Source organism: Papio anubis, chromosome 2, assembly GCF_008728515.1.
Source record: "Papio anubis isolate 15944 chromosome 2, Panubis1.0, whole genome shotgun sequence".
NCBI classification, from domain to species: domain Eukaryota; kingdom Metazoa; phylum Chordata; class Mammalia; order Primates; family Cercopithecidae; genus Papio; species Papio anubis.
The window spans coordinates 75,145,300-75,153,159 of NC_044977.1; positions in this window are offsets into that span (position 1 = coordinate 75,145,300).

Here is a 7,860-nt window from a genome sequence, read left to right on the forward strand (position 1 = left end):
TATTGAATGTTCCTAACACAAGTAAATGATAAATATTGGAGATGATGGATATGCTAATTACCCTGATATGATCACTACACATTATATGAATTGAAACATCACTATGTATCCCATAAATTTGTATAATTATTTTATGTCAATTAAACAGAGGAAAAAAATTTAAGAAAGAAAAAAATGTGAGCTGAAAGCAAAACTAGAGGAGTTGGGGAAATGTCTAAACCACAGTGTTCTACAATATTCTCTCAGTTTATTTTCCCTACAGAGGTACCCAAAGATGTTTTATTATGGCTAAAAGTATTTACATACTTCAGGATTACCTGGATTTCTCTGTATAGCAGTAAGCCAATTGAGAATAAAGATTTGCCAAACTGACCAGGTTTGAGAAGATGTAATGTTAAGCCTCAGGCCATCCAATACCTGAGTTAACTTACCATATGTACTTTTCAATCTGTTTTATCTTGGTAGAGAAACTTTTGCACTTAAAAAAAAAAAAAAGATTCTCCAAGGCAAAGGCATGAAATGGATATGTTGCCATGTTAACTGTGGTGCATGAGATTTGGTTCCTATTATTAAAGTTTGAAGAATAAGGTTTACATCTGAAGGGAAAAAGTGACCAGCAGCATTTCAGAGCATTGTTTCTAAAAGTGCCCAGGGAACAATCCCATCCCCAAACATTAACAGATGTCGTTCTCTTGTCCTGGATTGACCCGGGGCCCTTACCCATGGTTCACTTGTGATTTAGCCAGCGTGGATTAAGTCATCTTTCCCTTCAGGGCAGGACAAGCAGAGAGAAGTTTCATTTTGGCTCATTCTGTTTTGTTTTTACCCCCTCTGAGCCATTCCATGGCTTATGTTGAGGGCATCGAACAGTTGCTGGACCCGGAGAATGCCTTGTTCTCAGATGCCAAGAGTTAAATGGATTCAGTACGTTGTCCAGGGGGCGTTATGAAAGGTGCTAACAGATGTGGATTTCAGCTTTGTCATTAAAATGCTTCTCAAACGCCACCTGATGTCCCTGGGTTAGAGGTTTTCTTTCAGCCTTTTCTCATTACATTTTAGCTCTGTTTTGTGAACTAAACCTTTGAAGAAACTTGAGAGCTGTTTTGGAAACCCAAGAATTAGAAAACATGAAATGTCTATAGCTCTGAAATATGCATGTGACCTTATTCCCATGCCTGTGGGGCAGGCAAGGCAAAAGCAGATGCTGTTCTTCTGTGCTCTGAAAATATCATATTCCTTAAAAGTTTTACCATTAATTGTATTATAATGATCTATACGCAATAGTTTCCACTGCGGTCTTTGTGGAAAATCCTTAAAATTGGGTGCTAAAAAGATTCACACCATGTTTGGATCATAATAATGTCTGGAACTTTTGAATGCTTTTATTTTTCCTAAAGGTGTACATAATAAATCTAATAATATGCACCCAAATGCTCCTTCTTCTTATAGCTTTGTATTCTTCTGTAGTAAAGACAAAGACTAAATGCCAGTATCAGGCTCAGGATTTACATTAGAAGTGGTTTGGGACCCATCTAACTGCAAGTGAAATAGAAATTTTTTAGTTCAGCTGATTTCATTTCACGTCAGCTCTAGTGGCACAATCAAGTTTTGCTGGGGTCTGATTCAATTAGGATTGTAAGCAATTTCTGGCTATTCACAGCAGAAAAGCAGTGTCGTGTATATCTCTGAAGATGCCCTTTACACAAATAATCCCGCTTTCACCAATTAGCAAATGACCTATTATAGGCCTGAAATGTCAAGGATATGTTTAGTATTTGTTGGCCAAGCATCCCATCTCCTTTCCTTGGAGAACCACCCGTTTCCAACTCCCACCCTCCCCACTACCCTAAGCCCCAGATGGGGATGATTCTATTTTGAGGGTCAAGGGGTGTGCTCAAGACTCAGGCCAAGCCAGTTCAGGATCAATTTTCCCTGATTGCAGTGATTGGTTCAGGGATGGGCACCTGTATTACGTTAGGCCAATCAAGAGCTTTCTGAGGACTTTTGCTGGAATTATCAGACTCTGAGATTTTAAGGAACTTTTTTATTCAGAATTGTTAGTGGCTGCTTTTGGCACCAGATGGAGAGAACCCACCATCAAAATTAAGAAATCCAGAGGAGAGAGAAGCTAAGGAAAGGTGAGAGAGTTATTTTGAGGAACAACTGACTTTAGCCTTCCCCATTATATGAGCCAATAAGTCCTCCTTTTGTTGTTGTTTTGGCTCTAGAAGTTGGAATCCAAACTAATACACAGAACTACCTTTGAGATCCATGGCAGGGTGAATGGAGTGTGACCTCCTGTAGATGTGACACGGTCCTGGGAGGTGAGGCAGGGGTTTCCACAAAGACATGACCTGCTCTGGCTATCACTTCAATTTTTTGACTTGAATACCCTAATTTTAGGCAACTTTTTGGGCCCATTTTTGAGGGGTGGAGGAAGCCAGAATGAATGCAAGACAGGTACCTGGGTTCTCATCCTTAACCCATGACCTTGTGCAAATCCCTTCCAGTGCTACAGCCACTGGCTTCCCCTCTGTGGATAGAAGTTTCTTTGATGTTGAACCTAGGTTGGTAAAGTTTAAACTCTTCTGAGGCACCCTCGCATTTGTGGGAGGAATTCACCTTAGGAAACAGAGATCAAGTCATCCGAATTCCGGCTCTTTACCACATTTTCCTCCCTGTTCAACCTGCAAGTAATCTTTTACCTATTTTATGTTTAAGATTGCACTTGAAAAAGGAAAAAAATGTTTGAAAACCACTGAAGAGGTCTCTAACCTTCCTTTCAGCTTGTTTCTCTAACATCGTCAAGATCCTAATCCCTGAGAACATCATGTTGAAGGAGTTAGAGTCTGGTCTGCACCTGAGCTGGGCTAAGCCTCTTTACATATCCTCAGGCCCTATTGATGCAATGAGCCAAAGGCATTATGTTGCCCTTTGTCATTTTTAAATGGTGGGTTTGCTTTCTTGGTAATTCTAAGGATATTTAAATCCCTGACCTTCTTTCCCAAAAAGACCTATTTGATAAACAGTGTATTGTATTTGCTTCTTATTAAGGTGAATGGTTTACACAATTTAAAAATTATATAACTAGTACTTGCTCATTATAGAGATTTTTAAAAATCAGAAATTAAGCAAAAATAAATAAATAAATAAATAAAAATAATTCCATAGTCTCATTATCCAAAGACAAGCCAGTCTTCTGCTGAAGTCTCCCTGATAGCTTTCCACTGCCTTTGGGAGCAAATTTCCTTGCCTGGGGCTGACCCAGCATAGTTACAACCCTTGTCCTTTCCCCTTTTGCATTTAATGTCTTCTCTGACTTCTTTCAGTTCATTGAAAGGGCTCACTTGCTTTCACCACTAGACCTTTGTGCCTCCTGTTACCACCTTCTCCATCTTGCTGGTTCCTCCTTGAGTTGCAGATCTCAGCTGAGATGGCTCTACCTCTGGGAAAACTTCTTTTCCCAACAGGGGTTCTGATAGACCCTTGCTCTCAAAATATCTTCTCCTTTCCTGAGCACTTACCACAAGTTGGCATTGTTACTGGTTTATTTACCGATGTCTCCTCTGTAGCTCCATGATAAGAAAAACTAGTTGAATTATTTTCCCCATTATTACTGCCAGTGCTTAGCCCTCATCTGATACAGTGACTCAGTGTGGATTGGCTCAATGAATCAGTATTGTTTAGCCACTGAATTTTTCAATATATTTCGTTTGTCTTTTTTTCCTTATTATTTTTAAACATAGTTTGTGCCAACTGTTGAAGTGTTGGTTGTGCTCTGGAGGTTCTGTTCAACAATTCGTGCAGCATGTGAGAACCTTCTCTCCTTCTCAATTGTTGTCTCTTCCATGCCATATTATTTATGTGCCCCCTTCTCTGTGCCAGGCACTGTGCTGGGTGCTCGTCCATACACCAGCTCTGGTATATTGTCTAGGGCTATGCAGAACAGGGAGGCTTTATTGTTCTCATTCTCTACATTAGAAATTGGAGCCTCTTAGAAGTTAAGTAACTTACCCAAGGACACCCAACTGTCAAGCATCTAAATTGAGATCTGAACTGGGATTCAGATGTTTCTGAATTAACAACTATCACCATAAATCTGGTGTGGCTTATAACCAATGGAAATTTATTTTTCATAGTTCTGGAGACTACAAAGTCCAAGATCAAGACATCTGCAGATTTGGTGTCTGATGAGGGCTTTCTGATTTCTAGATGGTTCCTTCTTGCTGCGTCCTCGCATGTTGGAAGGGGCAACGTAACTCTCTGGAGTTTCTTTTATAAGAACACTAATCCCATTCATGAGAGTAGAACCCTTTTAACATATGAATTTTGGGAAAACATAACATTTAAAATGTAGCACTCCTTTGTTTCCTGGCCTGTGAACTCAGGCCAATCTACAAGGAAGTTTTGTTGGTCTTTATTGAAACTTTCACTGGGCTGCAAAGTAAAGAACTTTAAAAAAGTAACATCTTCTCCTAATTCAATCTGCTAACCAGAGGGTAAAGTGACATAGTACAAATGCAATCATAGGTAAAAGATTAACCTATTTTAATATGGAAGGTCTTTTGTTGTTGCTGCTTTGGAGGAGTTGACTTAGCCCATCTGGGAATGAGGTACCTTCCTGATATGCCAAATAAATACTTCCTCTCACTGGCAAGAGGTAGAAATGAAATAATTCTATTTTAAAGATCAAGCCTTCCCTGTCCTCAAGGAAGTGACAACCAATTTTTTCCTTGACACATTTGGATTCTGTTTTAAATAAGGCACTGAAGGTTTCTAGTAGGCCAAACAAAGAAAACAGGATTAGGGGGTGGTGGATAGTTGATCAGTAGTCTCTGTGTGTGTGTGTGTGTGTGTGTGTGTGTGTGTGTGTGTGTGTCTCTGTGTGTGTGTGTGTGTTGGGGGAGGTGGCAGGGAAGCACAAAGAAAGGAAACTAAAGTCTGTGGCTCTGGGAAGAAGGGATTCGAGGTGTCTCGGCTCTGCTTAGAAGGTGCCTGGTAAAGTGGCCCTGAGAAGCAGCACTGGGTCGAGAATGTATCAATACACTTATACAAATTTAGAAAATAAACATGACCTCTGCAAGAGCTCCACCCAATTGACAATCCAATTTTCACACCAGGGTCCTCTTAACTACTCTTAACAGTGACTAGCATGAACAGCAACTGGGCCCAAGCCACAGCCCTTTTTCTACCTTCAGCTGAGGACATGGAGGAAAGTACGTGTATAGGTAGAGAGGTAGGGAGACAGGTAAAGAGGTAGAGAGATAAGTAGGTAGAGAGGTAGGGAGATAGGTGGGAAAAAAAATACATAGATGAGTGTGAATTTATTAGGGGAATTGGCTCATGCAATTATAGAGGCTGAGACATTCCATGACAGGTAATCTGCAAGCTGGAGACTCTGGGATGGTAGTAGATTGGCTCAGCCCAAGTCCAAAGGCCTTAGAACTAGGGAAGAAGATGGTATAACTCTCAGCTAAGGCCAGAGGCTTGAGAACCCAGTGGGCTGCTGGTATAAGTCCTGGAGTCCAAAGGCTGGGGAGTCTGAAGTTGTTACCCAGGGACAGGAGAGGAAGACTATATCCCCGGCCAGCAGACAGATTGACACATTTGCCTTTTCTCTGCTTTTGTTCTCTCCAGGCACCCAGTAGATTGGATGGTGCCTGCCCACACTGCAAGCTATCTGGGATTGTATGCATTAGTTCGCCACTAACCTGCTGTTTCAACCTGCAGATTTATATCACAGTGACTGGCACAGTGCCTAGAGCTTCATTCAATTTATTGAATGGATTAATACAGTTGTGCGTGTACACATGCATAAAAAGCAAAAAGTTATTCATCTATGAATACCATGATGAAACTGAGAAGCTTAGAATACTGTAGCGTGAAGAGTTACTATCTTTTATCTGAGAAGTACACTAAATATTAATACAACACCGAGAACCAACATAGGGAACTGCCTCTCAATCCCCAGCAGTGAGTAGGTGTTCCACGTAACTGAGCCAAGCCAGCTCTCTTGGTCAGACAATGCACAGGGAGAGCCTGTCCTAGGTGGCCTCTGCAAGAGTGACAAACTCACTTCTCACTGTTGGGACATTACTGGTACTGCTTCAATCCCCTATTTGAGTTATTAAACTTAGGCAACCTTAGAGAGTATCTAGCCTGGCCTCCCATTTAAAGAATGAGTATATGGGGAGTGAGGTGATGTTACCAGTCTCCTAGCTAGAACCAAAATCCCTTTATCTTGCCCTTTCAGAATCCTTTCTCTATGACTTCTCCTTTCCTCTAAATCAGGACCCACATGTTTCAGTGCTTTATGGGAACCTAGTAGGAAACATAAATGAGAGAAGCTGTCATATGTATGACAATAGGGAGTAGTGGTGAGTATGACAAACCAGAGCACACGCCCCATCTAAAGGACAGACCTACATTTCAGCTCTAAGTGTTGTATAAGGGAGGATGTGTCCAGCATGGACAAACCTGTTCCTTTTAGAAAAGCCTAAAATCTGAATATTTATGTGAAAAAATTCAACTTTTACATTTTGGCAGCGAAGTTTTAAAAGATTTGAAAATACCATATGGGCAGAACAGGACATGTATTCAAGACCTGCCCATGGACTTTCACTGGTGACTTCTGTTCTGTACCTTCCACTGAACTTGACCACAGAGCAAGGATATACAGGTATAAGTGATGTGTCAAGCCATTAGATAGTAGTGACCCTCTCTATACCAATGTCTGAAGGTAACCTTCTTTTAAAACATATATCTTTGTGTGAATTTAAAGTTCTCACTCTTGTGCTCCTGTCAGTCTCTTTGCATTTTGTTGAGTTGTATTTAAGATATGTAGGCTACTCTTAAATTTAAGGTATTTAGGGTATTCCTCAGAAAAAGATGCAGTTAAATTTATGTCCCTTAGCGAGCTGCAGAGTTAGTGGTCAGAAACACAATCTCTGGAAACGTTCTGCCTGGGTATGCGAACTTAGGCAAGTTACTCGATCTCTCCATACCTTTGTTTATGTGTCAAATGAAGATAATAACAGTAGTACCTACTTCAGAGTGTTGTCAAAAGGAGAAGCTAAGCCATACATAAATCGCATTAGAATAGTGCCAGGTAGTGCCTACGAAGCACACAGTGATGTTTGCTGTTACTTGGATTAGTTTGTTAGTATTGCTAGTGAATTGTGCTTTCCCTTGAATCTATCCAAGGATTGTGTCCTTCATGTGGATAATAGCTGAACAGATGTATGCACTGCTTTTTACAACATGTACGCAGATAGGGGCTGATAGTAGTTAAACATAATTCCCCGGTCTTTTCGTTTGGATATCCTCTTGTGGGGATCAGGAAACTACCAGGCTGTGGAGACCTTGGCAAAATAGAAGGAATAGAATTGGGGTGGGGTGGGGTTGAGACCCTGCTGAGGTGGTTTCTGAAGTTCTGAGATAGGGCTCAGGATGATTTAAAACTGGTATCTCTTTTAAGCTAGACTACTTCTGACCTTATCACCAATATGCCATTAAGACCAGCAACCTCTGTTGCTCTGATTGGCTATTGGGCTATTCAGTCTTTTTAGAATTTCTACTAAGTTTTAATATTCTTGGTGTCATTTTCTAATACTTCAGCTTTTTATTAACTTAAACTACATTATTGAATTTAGTAATTATCTGTGTCATTATCTTGCAATACACATACATCATCTTAAAGCATATGTTTTCTAGCTGATGGAACAGGCTGGAACATCTCGTGCAGGTGGAAGAACAAACCCTTTCTATATAGACAGGGAAGTGTCCAGAAACAAATCATGTAGTTTCTTGTTTGTTTCTCAGCAATGCAAATTGCAGGCATATGATAGTTGTCATGCAACA